Source organism: Cyanistes caeruleus, chromosome 9 (genome assembly GCF_971803275.1).
Source record: "Cyanistes caeruleus chromosome 9, bCyaCae1.hap1.1, whole genome shotgun sequence".
NCBI classification, from domain to species: Eukaryota; Metazoa; Chordata; class Aves; order Passeriformes; family Paridae; genus Cyanistes; species Cyanistes caeruleus.
In genome coordinates this window covers 23,894,477-23,908,888 of record NC_141709.1, presented here as the reverse complement: position 1 = coordinate 23,908,888, position 14,412 = coordinate 23,894,477, and the positions used below count along the sequence as shown (strand labels likewise).

Below are 14,412 nucleotides of genomic sequence, written 5' to 3'. Positions count from 1 at the left end.
GAGCAGTGACAGTTAACCTGGAGTCCCTAACTTTGTACAGAAAGTTCAGACAGTTTCCTGCTAGCAGAGCAAATAATTTCACATTTATCTATATAAAATGCAGGTATCTCATACTTTACTTTTAAGCAATACCAGGAACCTAGAAAACTTGTCATAAAATCTTTGAGTTAAAATCTCCAAGTTATATGAATCACTGAAAACAGGACAGTAATAATAAGAAATCTACTTGGGACAAAAAACTGCTGAAGCACTCAACTGCAGTGAGCATGCAGGACAGAGAAGTCCTACAAATGGGACTGCACATGTAACAAGGAGTTCCTTTAGGCTTTGATCTGCTAGTTATTTGAAACCACACAATGGCTGACTGAAAAAGGTACAAGATCCCAAAGGAATCAGATTCCCTGCTTCTTGCAGCAAGCTTCTAAAGTTCCCTTTTTATAACCACCTTCACCAAAACAAATAAATCACTTCTAGGTTAGAAAAAAAGGTAAACCAAGGCATTTCCATGCAATTCCTTTCATGTCTTTCCACTGCCTCATCTAGAGTCACATGCTCAGTCCTGACCTTTCCAGATTCTCCTCTCTGCCTCACCACACTTATTCAGACTATCAAATTCATTTAGTGAAACCATCCTATCCTTTCACACTTGACTCTTTTCACAGACAAGCAGTTCATTTTCATGCAGACCCACTTTTAACTTCAAAAGGTTGCTTTGTATCTCAGCTTCTGATGTCCCTTGTTTAAAACACTTTCAAATAAGGATCTGAAAAGCGTTGTAGCTGGGAACGTTCAGCTTCGTCTCTGTCCCTCCTCAAAAAAAAAAAATAAAAAAATCCACTATTAAACAAAGTGAGAGGCCATGCATCCACTCAGGATTTCTGTAACTTGTCAGTAGTTGTCACAGTTCACCCATGCACATCCAAGGTCACGACCAGAGCTCAGAAAACTGAGCCCACAGCTGTGGTGGGCCTGGATCAGTCTCCTGGAGTTACCTCCACAGTGACACTTGCTTTACCTTAGGCCTCCTGTGAAGCCATTCATCTCCACTTATCCGTAGGTGGTTGGAAGGAGCCAGCCCCTCTGAGCAGGGTCAGAAGGCAGTGACAACCTGACAGACACCTGGTGATGTCCCCTCTGACTAAGGCAAGAGCACAAACCCGTATCACACCATTAGCAGAGAAAGCCACCCTGCAAACACATTTGTTCCTCATGCCAGTGCACACAAAAAACAGCACTGCAAAACTGAGCTGTGTGAGTTACATCACACCACACCAAATGATTTTTGCTTTCCTTTCCGACAGCTCAGACAACTGCATTGCCCCAGGCGGGCACTGGCCCCCTCCTCTAACAGCTGCACCCAACACCTTCCACACAGCTGATACCACACCATGGACCATAAAGAGCACTTTTTACCCATTCTGAGATGCTTCAGCAATCATGCGAAAACAATTTAATTAACAAGATTATATGCAAACTCATAAAGCAATTAGGTGAAAAGACAGGGCAGAAACTTTGCCAAACTTACATCTTTTAAGCACACCTAGAAACTACATTTGTGTCACAGCAAACTACCATAAAAATTCATGTAGTGGCTCTATTAATCAAAGCATTTTTCACTTTGAGACCAAAAATACAGGAGAATACTTGTTCATAGCTCATTTCAGAACCATTTTCCATTTAAAATATTTATAACTCAGTAATTTCAGGTGAGAAAACCATACTGAAAAGAGCAGTATATTACACTACATTTCTCATTAATTTCCCTGTGAAACATCTGAATCTCCAAAAAATCTGACTTTTAACTTAATTATGCACAATTTGGACACTCCAGAGTCAGGAATTCAGAGCTGAATCCCATCTAGTCACTCACAAAACCTTTGTAATGAAAACACATTATAATCATACTCTTTTCTTGCTAGAACAGACAAAAAGGCACTACTGCAATTTTTAAAACCACATTTGAATCCCAAGGGGGTTTGTTTGGGTTTTTTTGTACTAGGTTTTTCTCCCATAAAACTTACTAGACACATTTCTATCAGAACACCTTCAGCAATGCATCCAGAAATGCAATGAATTAAAATGCAGCAGCTATTTCCTACTTACTTTCCTCAGATTTTAAGTACAGGAATTTTACCTAGCTCTAAATACAGAGAACTAACACAGATCTTTAGAAGGGGAAGACAGTTCTTCAGCATAAGCCTCTGCTCCCATCCCCTTGAATCTAAATGGAAACACAACAATTAAAAGAGTCACTGATTTTAAATAAATTTCACTTTCTTACATTAGACACTGTATCAAAACCACAGCAGTTAAAAAGTCAAACAATTTTCCAGCTGGCTGCTACATACATTGAAAAACAAGACCAGTTCAAGATAATAACATGTCCTTTGTATTAAAATACCGGTCAAGCTGCTGACAAGGAGACAAATTAGTTTTTAAACCATTAGTATACACTCACATAAAATTAAAAACAGTTCCATGGAAGGAAATTTGGATAACCATGATATGCCTCTTCCAGCACAATACTTCCCTTTGATTTTTTGAGAAGTTATTAAAATTGGACTATCTCAACTTGCTGGAAATTCATTTATCCATTATTACAATACACAGTTAATGCAGGAGATTAGATTAGGTTTTGACAAGTCTTTTACACTTCTCAGGGCAGCACTGCTATTTCTGCCTAGGTTGGTAACTTTATCTACCAGCTAACCTTTCTGGTGTTGACAATGTGCAATTAACAATTTTTCCCCTTGCCCCTAACTCCCATCCCACTGCAGAGGATGCTGTTGCAGTGACACACATCCCAGCTCCTCCTGGCAGCCTGGTCCAGCACCAGCCCCAAAGCACTTGCTGTGCCCCCACACATGGCTCCCTTTCAACATCTCACAAGACTTGGCAACAGCAGCAAAACAGAGCAGCCTCGAAATGGAGGAGGCCATCACCTAATGAAACATGACTAACAGGACTGCTGACTGTCCAAATATTTAACTGCTCTCCAATGCTGCGGGTCAGATGGGTTAATCAAATAAACTTACATATCCGGAGGGACTGCCCATTATTTGTGTTTTCTTTAAGTCCTTATCTGACTTTAGACTCTGAATAACTACCAGGCTGTGAGCAACTGTGAATATCTGCACATAAAACCTAACAAAGAGACACCAGAGCTCTCCCTCATGAGCTGAAAACATGTCCTTTAAAAAAAAAAAAAAAAGTTTTGCTGAATAATATGACAACTCTCTTCAGCACACGCTGATGGGAACTGACAACACCTACGCCAGGTACCTGGAAATATAACCCATGTCACAGCACACAGTTGCAAGTGGGACTCTAACACACACCTCTCCCAGACTTAACCATTAAAACTCATCAGAAAAAAAAAATGCCAATACACATGGACAAAGTAGATGCAAAGTGTTTTCAGTGTATGACAATGGAAATGAAAATAAAGCTAGGATTAAAATATAGCTTAGTTTCACTGATTTCTAAGAGCATTTGTCTCCATTCAACAGGAATTTATGCACCATTTCAACCTGATAAGAATTTAATTTTAGGTAATAAAGCTTTACAAATTGAATTCAAAGGGGAAAAAAAAAACCCCAGCATTTCCCAATTATTTCCAGAGCTCCGCAACTACAGACTTCAACTAAAGGAACAGGGAAAGCTGTCACTATAAAAGCAGAGCTAACGTGACCTCTGGATACAGTGGCACTAGCAAGCAGCTATAATAAAAATCAATATTAATTCCACACATTTCTGTTTTGAAAATAAAGCAATGAAATTCCCTCACACCCACCTGCCACAGGGACACAACTCAGACAAACTTCGTCAAAGAGGATTTTTAAAGTCTTTCTATGGGCATGTAATGGATTCCAAGACTGAACGTGCACTGAATGTTCAGTGAACCAAATAATTTTTAATAGATTCCTCAGGGGAGTTTTTTTATATTTTTAAATCACTCTGAGACCTTGGAATGACAACCTGATTCAGAGGCAAAGAAAGGCTGTTCATGAGGTGGGGTATTGTGTTTCTTCTGGGTTCTTCCCGAAAGAATAACAATCATGTCTGTTATGTGGACTTTAATACATACTTCAGAAATGTCTTCATTTCTGCAAGACTTAAACTTTTTAAATTGCTTTTCAAAGCATATACAGAGGAATTCTGAAGTTCCTCCCTACAGAAATACTACACAGCAAGTACAGAAAGTTGATCTAACAGAAAGGTGGGAGGAACTAAAAGCTGGAATGAGGCAGCTCACCTACTTCAGCCACAGCTGCAAAGAGGTACGTGATAGAGAGCATTAACAAAACCATCAGGCCCTTATATAAAATACCCTAATGTAGCACAAATTAGATCAATTTTCACATTTCAGATTAATGAAATCTCTCCCCTCCTCAGGCCCCTCAAATTCATGCCCACCTTAACAGCAAGGCCCTATGACATGATGGCAGATTCAGCACGAGAAGCAGGCACCCCTTGAAAGAGGGAATTTTTCCAGCTGTATGATTAAGTACGTAGGAAAACAAGACGAGGAGCCTCGAGCGCTGCCGTTGTTAGTGTGATTTCAGCAGGATTAGGCAGAGCACGATGGAGGAAAAGCCTCAGACAATGAGTCCTTTCATACACCAGAAACAAAAACTACCGTTAATCACACCCGCAATTCAGTTTCTTCCACTAATTCCTAATCAGACATCAACAAATAAAGCAAAACACTTATTCTTGTTTGAATTCTATGAAATAAAAACAAATGAAAGGAAGTGATCAGCCCGTGCTGTAAAACTGTCGTTGCCTCTCCACCTCCTGATGGACAGGGAGCTGAGACAGGCGTGAATAGTTGGGAAAGGAGCTTTTCCATAAAGCCCGTCCATAGAGAAGTCCAGAGTAGAAGAGTGCTTCATTAACAAAGAGGAGAAACTTCAAAAACCAAGAGACAAATTCAGTCAAAACCCTCCTCTGTACAAAAAGAGACCCTGTACCACAGTCATTAGAAAAAAACATCTGGTGCACCACTTTGATTTTCTACACTAGTCACTGGACAGAAACAAAGCATCTTTTTTTTCCAAAAGCAGTAAATAATTGCAAATCCACTTCTATACATAACCTATCATTTATCACCTCATCAGCGATTGCTTGAGGCTGACAGAATTAAACACTCAAACCAGGCGTTTCTGTTAGAAGTAATAATTACATTGTTACTACAATATACAGTAAAAATATAAACAAATCTGTCTGGCAATATTTTTATGCACTCTCACTGAAGTATCACTAGACTCTAAACAGGCAAAATTATAATAGTCACCAAAAAAAAAAAATAAAAGATAAAAACACACCACCAACCACCAAAAAAATCCACTTCCAACGAAGTATAGCTAATTTCAATTTAAAAATTTACCTACAGGCAAAAATACATAAATGATTAGCATTACAGTGTTTATTTTAATTACACTGTGGAACAAAAATCCAAGAGCCTGATAACTCCCTTCAGATACTAAGAAAGCAAATATTCCAGAGCTTATATTCCACTTATAACCTACACAGTAATGTCAGGCCATCCTATCACTCAAATGCCAAAGCCAGCATTTCTTGTTGCATCTAAAACCAACACGCAAGTCTCAGCTCAAAGAAAAAATGGGGGGGAAAAAAAAAAAAAAAAAGGCAAAAAGGAGGTCAGGAGGATCCTTCACCTGCTCCTTCTAGACAACACTTAAGAGCATCAAAAATTCACTGGTCTTCAAAGCTCAACTCTTCAAAGTTTAATAGGGGGAAAAAATACATCTCTTTAATTCAAGCTTACATTTACAAATGCTTTCCAGCAATGTAACTGCTGTGTAATGTATTCTTAAACACCGTACAACTCATGGTGCCTACCCTGAACACTCAATGATCTAAACAAACAAAACACAATTCACGATTTCTAGCGTGCTAAAGATGTTTTTTGTCATTGCAGTCAAGTTGCTGATCCCAGCAACTCTGTGCAAGTCATTTTAAAACAAATGTCTGCCCATCTACCTTGATGGTTCTGGCCAATGAAGAAGCCTTTGATCACTCTTCAGCAAAACACTGTGTGTCCTAAAGGATGCCCAGCTTTCTGACAGCAGGCTGGGGGATCACTAGAAGAGCATGACAGCTGGCTGCCATGCAACGCTTCAGAACTCTTCCTTTTTGTAATTAATTATGCTCCTTATTTCTTCCACAGACATAAGAAAGAGACTGGCATGGAGGTAAGTTGTAGCAACACACTTTATTATTATCTTGTTTACAAAGAAGCTGCTTCAGGTAAGAGCCCTGTTCTCAGCAGTACCAGCCTGCTCCCAGAGAGCTGCTGGGGTTTTATCGTGGAGGTGCACACGCTGCACCTTCTGTGGACTTCTCCTGGGCACAGCCCAGAGGTGCCCCTGGCCACCACAGCCTTGGCCAAACCCCCAGCCAGCCAGGGAAATCAGCAGCAAAGGCTGCAAAGCAAAGAGAGATGTTCACTGCCAGGAGGAGCCAACACCTCCGTGCTAAGGACAGCCCCAGTGTGGGGGCAAGGAGAGTCCACACTCACTTCATCCAAAATCCAGCTGCGAGTAACAGAGACACTTTGCACCCACCCAAAACCAGCTGCTGAAATCACAGCCATGCTACAAGGCTTCTACAAGCTCTCCCCGTCTTGGCCTGGCTGAGGGAAGTAGGATCCAGCACTTACTGATCTGTGTTAAAATGAGCCCTCTGCAGTGGGACAGACCCCAGGAAATTAGGCTAATTGACAGCCTACTCTAAAATGTTTTTTTGGGTTTTTTTTCCGCAAGCCAAAAGGCCTCAAATGAGTACATTACCTTAACCAAAAGCATAAAGTTTAGTTTTACAGGATCCAAAGACATAGCAGAACCCAGAAAAAACACAAACCAACAAGAGGTGTTAGCCAGACAGACTTCCATCTCACAAGTATACTAAAGGAGAAAAAACTTTCCTGCATAAGTTTATAATCCTACCTCTGTGTCAAGAGGCAGAATTGAAGCCGTAACACCATAAAATCTGCTGAAATACTTGTGTCCCCAAGCGTAATTCTTTAAATCTGTATTTTATTAATGAGAAGCTACTCACGAACAAGGCTACAGCAAGGAGACATTCAGTATCTAAAATTCTTGTTCAAAAATACATGCTTCATCCTGAGGTTAAGTACAAGTTTACAAGTACTTTTTTTTACCACATAACACAGGCGTTAGCATACACAGACTGTAAAGGAATTTTGGTGGTGCCAAAGTAGTCTCAACAAAACCACTGAGAATATATATTACAAAATTATTTCTACGCCTTCTAGTTCATAGGTTTAAGAGGCCAATTTTCTTTGTTTATGGTAATTATGTTTCATATTTCATTGAACTTTGACATGATAAATGTATTATTGGATTTTGTGTGCATCTTCTAGACAATTTGTGTAATCTTGCAAATTTTGTAGTACAAGTAGTTAAAATACAATGGACAGTACATTCATAAATTACAGATTTTTCCTTAAGGTAAAAGAATTACTATTGATTCTGCAACAACTAAACCTTTGATCAAATTTGGTGAAACAAATTTTACTTAATATTATATAAACAAACATAGCTCCTTTGCATTTGAAGAAAACAGTAGTTTGTAAAAAGGAAACAACTCCATCTAAAAACAAGGTCACTTTTTTCTCATTTGCCCCATCTCACATTTTTGAAGTATGTAACACCTCAACACAGTCTTAACTCACTGTGTCCAAAAGGCTCCCTTGCCATTTCTATGGTTATTCTTCAAGACAAAAGATCAGAAGCACAGTATTTGCCAAGTAAAATACTTATCTTTTTTAAATATCCAGCCTAAAATCCAAACATTAGACTAGCCTTTTTCATACTTCTCAGATCTAACTTATCTTCCCGATTAACTATTCTATCAAAATACATCTAGGGAGAAGAAAATTTAATACATTGATATAACAATTACCCAAACTCCTCCAGAAAAACAGACGCTGATCATCCCACTTCTTTACCTACTCAGAAAACTCTCTAAAAAATGATGACTTTTTCAAAACACTGTAAGGTCTAATTTTGTGAGGAAATCTAACAGAAGAATCAAGTACCATCCCATGAATAACTTCCTGCTCCTGCAGAGAGAAAAGATATTACAAAGCTCAAGTGCCTGACTGCCTTCAGCAGCAAGGATGACACATTAGAGAAGAATCCATACACAGGAGGGACAGAAAAGCAACCCTGCTCCGTGGATCTCGTAAAATATAACAGATGTTATTCTTTGTATACACACATGCAATCTAGTGTTAAACACAGCACTTGCAGGAGGAGAAGAAAAAAAAAAATGGAAGAGAGGCCTATGAAGCTAACAGATAATTCCTCTCCATGGTCAAGCACTTGTATGCTTTGTTTGGTTTCGAGTGATGACCGGATTTCCAGCACTGCTTTTGAAAGAACAATGCCACATGCCTGGCCTTCATGCTTTTTCTCCATTCAATTTCATGTGACAATTCCAAACTATAAACTTCTCGTGCCAACCTAAATAATTCCTCTTTCTCAGTAACACTGGAAGAAAGTACTTACCCACTTGCCAGCTGCAGCTGAGATTTTGTGCCAAGAAATAAATGTCTTTTGGACAGGTTGTAAACTGGAAGCTTCTACGCCTGCTAAAGGACATAAGAATGGGAGCATCCTATTCCTTCCCAGATTAATGGTATTGCTCTATTTTAGCTACACAGTGGATTGCACTTGATTAAAGCATCCAAACAGCTTCCTCTGAGTACAGTGCCCAGATATTAGGAGATACTTTTGTCAATTTTGATCTCAACCAGGCTTTTTATAAGCATTGCTTCCATCCTCTGCTCCAAAAACCCTAACTTATCTCTGTATTTCCGATCTTTAGAATAAAGTTCTCAGATAATAGAGTCTTTGAAGGAGCAAGACCTGTTTCGCCCTTTTTTTCTGCTAAGGCACAGGTGTATAAACACTGTGCGCACACTGACATTAAATAGCAAGTGCGCCAGCTTCCCCTACTTGGCCTCCTTTCACAGTCCCAGGAGACTTCAACCTTTCTACAGATAGCAAACACTTGCAGGCACTGGTCACTAAGCTCTCATGATCACCATAAGGCGAAGACCAAGGCATCTTTCCCACCACCCAGAAAGATGATGATTAAGAGAGTGCAAAAGGGACAGGCTTTGTGGCAGAATGGCTTAATTAGAAATTAAAAGAAGCTGAGAATAGTTTAAAGTCTATCTAGGGCCAAGATCATACTGGATTTCTCTTCCTCCTAGTGTTGAGTGGCTCCTGGGTTCCTTAGCTTTGCAGGCTGGGATTCCCCACAGGTTTCATCAGGCGCCCCAGCATCCAAAGGTAATACACACACACACGTGTGACACACAGTGTAGCAGCACATACATACACTTCACTTTGCCTTCTCCTCCCAGCTCACACAGGCTTCCCAAGGGCAAGATGTTACTGCCTGTTACCATGTTCTGTTTTTTTAGGGGGGCTCTCCAAAGCTCTGTGAAGCTTCTCATAATGACAGTGTCAAAGGCATGAATAAAACCTGTGTTGTTGCAGTGAAAAGTGGCCTTTTCCTCTTTAACCGACAATCGTGAACCCCTTTCCCATGCTGACCATTATTACATTTTCATTTTGGCAGTGAACTGAATTTTATGTTCACAAAAAAGCTGCCAAAATGCCAGTTAAAAAAATCCAAATATGAATATGTATACTGCTAAAAAGCCAAGTACTCTCTCCCATAGAAAACAAAAATTGAACCAACATTAGTAAACACACATGAACAAATGATGATGAGGTACATCAAAAGAAATACACATCTCAAAATAAGAATCAGTACCATGAACTTCATTTTAATGTAAGAGTAGTTACATCTATCACCTTCACAAATAGAGCCAAGCAATGCTTGTTCCCCTTCCTCATTAAAGCTCTACAACTGGTACCTCCTGTATGCCCACATGCACCATTTCATTAAGCTCACTTGACATTAGATGAAAAAAGAGTACAAGAAAATTGCATATTCCCTGCCTAAAGTAAACTTGTCATTTAAGCCTTGTGTATAGATAGAATTTGATATAGCACTGGCGCAGTGAGTCATTCGTCAGTTTTAGAGTTTGTACGACAGTATTCTTACATATGTTTTGCAATACTTTCCAGTTCGCTAGCACCCCATGTAATTACAAGTTTTTACTGGAAAGGAAGCATATATTTTGGGTTTGAACACTGCACTAAGATCTGTAGAAACAACGCTTACTTTTATGGTCAGATTTTGAGAAGTAAATCCACAGAAGGAACCCTCACATACTGTATGAAAGGTTAAAGTTGAATCATTACTTTTAAAGGAGAGAAAGCAGTGATGGAGAGCATCACAAATATTTCTCAGTTAATTACTCCAAACATAAATATAAGCAAGTCTCCTGTCAGTTTCCTTCAAAAGCTGTTTCCTAGCTATGTAAGTTAAAACTGCATTCATTCAGAACACTATATAAAACAGCCAGTAGCTACTACAAGTGCTTTACTTGAAAATAACAGATGATTTCACATCCTTCAGTACTGGGGCAAGATATCACATTAAAAATTTTCCCTACTGTCTTTCCTCCACCTTTTAAGTTGCAAAACAGACATGAGTAATTTAACTCTCAACTGTGGTTTCTAAGAAGCACCAAAAAACACTGAAACAGAAAGATTTGTCCTGATGAATACTACTAACAAGATCAGCTCAGACTCAGCCTATCATGGGGTGGCATCCAGCTCACTTGAACACTTCACAGGAAAGCCTGCAATTCTTCAACAGGCACAAGTCCCGGTTTTAACTTGCACACAGCCACAGGTTTACTGTTCAGGAAAACTTCTTCAGTCTCTTAAAGCTGGTTATTATTACTATTCCTTCCCACTATCTAAACTCACATCAAATGGATCTACTGAATTGTGTATCTCCTGCTATCTGATAAAAAGCTGGAGAGAAAAAGCACCCTTTGCCCAATTAGAGTCACCTGGTTAAGATTCAAGAATGGGCAGTAACAACTCAGTGGTTCTTTCCTCCCAACTGCATATACTATGACCTACAAGAAACATTTTCTGCTTAAAAGTAATGCTTAAATGGAGATCTATGGCCGAACATTATCACAAGGATTGCACTTACTTGACAGTCTGCTATTAGCCAACTCCATTATCGCTATTTGCAGTTTTTAAATGTACAGATTCAGAAGTAACTGTACAAAGCCTCCATTACAAGTGGATTTATGGAAAGCCACAGCAATAATCATCTTCATTAGGCATATCTGCCCACAGCCCTGCATTATGTGGACACAAAGAGGAAAACATTTCTTCTCCGTTACCCACAAGCTTAGATCTTCTTCTTTATAATCACAAGCTTTGACTGTCTTCTCTGCTTTTGCCAATGACAATTATCTCACGTTCCCAAAAGCAGGACTTAGTTTAAAAAAACAAAATTAAAAATACCTCCATACCTCCCAACCCACAACCAACATACAATGTAGGACGGCTTCTACTTCGATTTTCCAGGAATTGACACTTTCATGGGCAACGTGAATGAGAAGAAAATGTTGTCTGTGACTTCTACTATTTTGCTAATGGCCCCAACCAGTAAACAGACAGGACACATTCATGGACACACAAATGCAAAGAAAAGGGCTGGCAGCAATGTTCGTAACTAAACTGAATATAAAAATCTCTTAATCTGAAGTGTTAACTTTTTGGCCATAAGCTGTTTTAACCCTTTCACATATGTGGTCACGTTGCATCTTATTTCAAAACCTAGACATAGGCTAAGAAACTTGCACATTATGATGGTTGGTTAAAGGCAGAAGCTGAGAACTTAAATAATTCAACACTGTCACCCACCACACACTCAGATCACAAACTGGCTGCTTTGCCACCAGATTTTACTCTTTGCTTTCGAAGTTCAGATTGCTGATCATGCGCTTCACAGTACGGATATCTATTACTCCTACGTCCTCAGTATCACAGCAAAGCACCACAGAAGAAATAATAAAATCAGGATTAAAGTACACTTGTTCCTTCCATAAAACCAACCTCGTGAGCCATGCATTTCCTGCATTATCATAATGAATGCAATGGACTTCATTTAAAAATCTGTTTTCAAAGCCTAACTGGCAGTCTTGGAACAATCACCCAGCAACCAGACACAGAGGTAAGTCATTTGCAACACAGGACCTTAGTAATCTTAAATTAAATTTGTCATATCCCTAGCATTTACCTTGAAAAATGAACAAAGGTGGTTACAGAAGCAGCGTAAGGAAACTCTATTTGCTCACTGTCCCTGCACAAGTTAGCTGCCTTCAGAGATCTCTAAACCAACAAATATTCAACTGAAGCTTTGATTATCCAGTTATCGTCAGCCCAAATCACTTTTTACAGCTCAGTCCTAAACTTGACAAGAGAATATTGCATTTGATACTGACAATACGGCTTTATTTGGTTACATGTGAAATAAACACGAAACTCCAAAACGCTTCAGAACAGCTGCCCCAGTCAGTCTCCTGGAAACAGACCACATCTTTCCCACACAAGAGGTTCGCGGGAACAGACCTTTAACAGCGCGGAAATACTTTCTTTCGTCGAATTTAATTTACGCCAGCTATTTGAACTGCTTGAAGTTGGGTCTAAACAGTTTGTGGGTGCAGAAGCCACCGCGAAGGCAAACGCACCCGCCCACCGCCTTCGCCTCCCGCTCGCCCCGGGGCTGCCTGCGCCCACCCCGCGCCGCTCCACGCGAGCCCGCCCGCCCCCCCGGCTGTCCCGCGGGGGAGCGCTGCCCGCCCCGCCGGCACCCCCGACCCGGCAGGCGGCACAACAGGTTGCGGAGGCGGCTCGGGGCAGGAGCCGGCCCCGCGGAGGCTGCAGCCGCGCTCCCCACGGAGGGCGGACGAGGGGAGACCGGGATGAACACCCCCATCCCCAGCCCGCTCTGGGGAGCCGGCACCCCGGGAGCAGCGGCGGAGCTCCTGCCCGCTCCCGCCGGGGGCCCTTTGTTCTCACCACCCAAGACGCCGCCGCCCGGCAGCCCCGCGCTCTCCCAGGCGGCGGCTCGCCCCACCGGGGGGGAAAGGCGCGGTCTGCCGCCCCCCGCTGCAGCGCCCTCCCTCGCTCCCTCCTCCCGCCGCAGAAACGGCCGGCGCCAGCCGCGGGAAACGCTTCGGGCCGCTACCGATCGCCCCGCGCCTCGCACACGGCACAGGCACCCCCGCCCGGGACGCCCCACGGCGCTCAGCGCTGCACCCCGCGGGGCGCGACCCCTCTCCCCCGAGCCCACCGCCACAAGTGCGCCCGCCGGGGCTGCCCCGAGCGCCGCAACCCGCCCGGGAAGGTCACGCCGCGGCGGCGATCCCCGCGCCCCCGGCACCGCGGCGCCGGCAGGTGCCTGGCTGCCCCCCGCCGACCCAGGGAGGCTCCGCCGGGCGCAGCCGGTGGCCGCCGGAAAACCGCGTGGCGGCCCCAGCGGAAGGTAGAGGGGCTCCGGTACCGCACGACGACCCCCACGGGGCATCCGGGGCGGCGGCGGGGCCGAAGCGGGCGGCGGGGCCGTCGCTCGGGGGCCGCGATCCGCGGGGCTCAACAGGCGGCGGAGTTTGGCGGCTCCCAGGGAGACGATTCCGCCGTGTCGGTAGCCGGACGCGGGGCTGAGGAGGGAGAGGCGACGCAGCCGAACCACTTACCGGGGCTCCGGGGCTCCGCCGTCCGCATGCTGCCTCCGGGCGCCGCGCGAGAACCCGCTCCGCTCCCCGCCGGCAGCTCCGCTCCGCTCGCTCCTTCAGCCGCCGCCGCGCGGGACCGCGCTCCGCGCGCGCCGCCGCCAGCCCGCCCACGCCGGGGCCGCGCGCCGCTCCCGCCCCGCCGCCAGCCCAGCCCAGCCCAGCCCAGCCCAGCCCTGCCCGCCCCGCCGCCGCCACCTGCCGCCCGCGGGCTCACCTGGGCTGCGCTGCGCTGGGCCCCCGCTGCCGTGCTTGGCCCCGCGGCAAGGCGAGGCGCTGCTGCCGGCCGAGTCCTGCTCCGCTCTACCGCGGCCTGTACCGCGCTGCCGCCCGCCTCGCCTGCCGAGTCGGCCCGGAGCCGGCGGGCAGGGCCCGCCCCGGCCAGGTGTGGGCGGGGGAGGGCGGGGGGCGGCCCGGTAGGGAGGGCGAGGGCGCGGCCGCGGCCCGGGGCGGGCGCTCTGGAGGCGCCGCCGGAAGGAGCCGGGCTGGCAGCTGGGGCGCTCTGCTCAGCCGGCGGCCGGGAGAAGGGGCTACAGCCCAACCGAGACTCGGAACGGGCCCCTCTGCCCGCGGCCGGGAGAAGGGGCTACAGCCCAACCGAGACTCGGAACGGGCCCCTCTGCCCGCGGCCGGGAGAAGGGGCTTCAGCCCAGCCGAGACTCGGAACGGGCCCCTCTGCC

At 44.4% G+C, this 14,412-nt stretch overlaps 1 protein-coding gene across 47 annotated transcripts in view; it reads right to left on the bottom strand.

Annotated features, from left to right (window-relative positions):
• PTPRF (protein tyrosine phosphatase receptor type F) overlaps positions 1–14,135 on the bottom strand; it is a 376,832-nt gene extending 362,697 nt beyond the window's left edge. For 28 of the 47 annotated variants that reach the window (XM_086902263.1, XM_086902270.1, XM_086902292.1 and 25 more), the window contains exon 1: positions 13,697–13,845. The gene's annotated coding sequence lies outside the window, so the exon portion shown is untranslated. Of the gene's footprint in view, positions 1–13,696; positions 13,847–13,949 lie in introns of those variants that run through there. The other 19 variants (XM_086902267.1, XM_086902274.1, XM_086902293.1 and 16 more) reach the window with 5 other exon arrangements.
• Between the last annotated feature and the right edge of the window lie 277 nt (positions 14,136–14,412).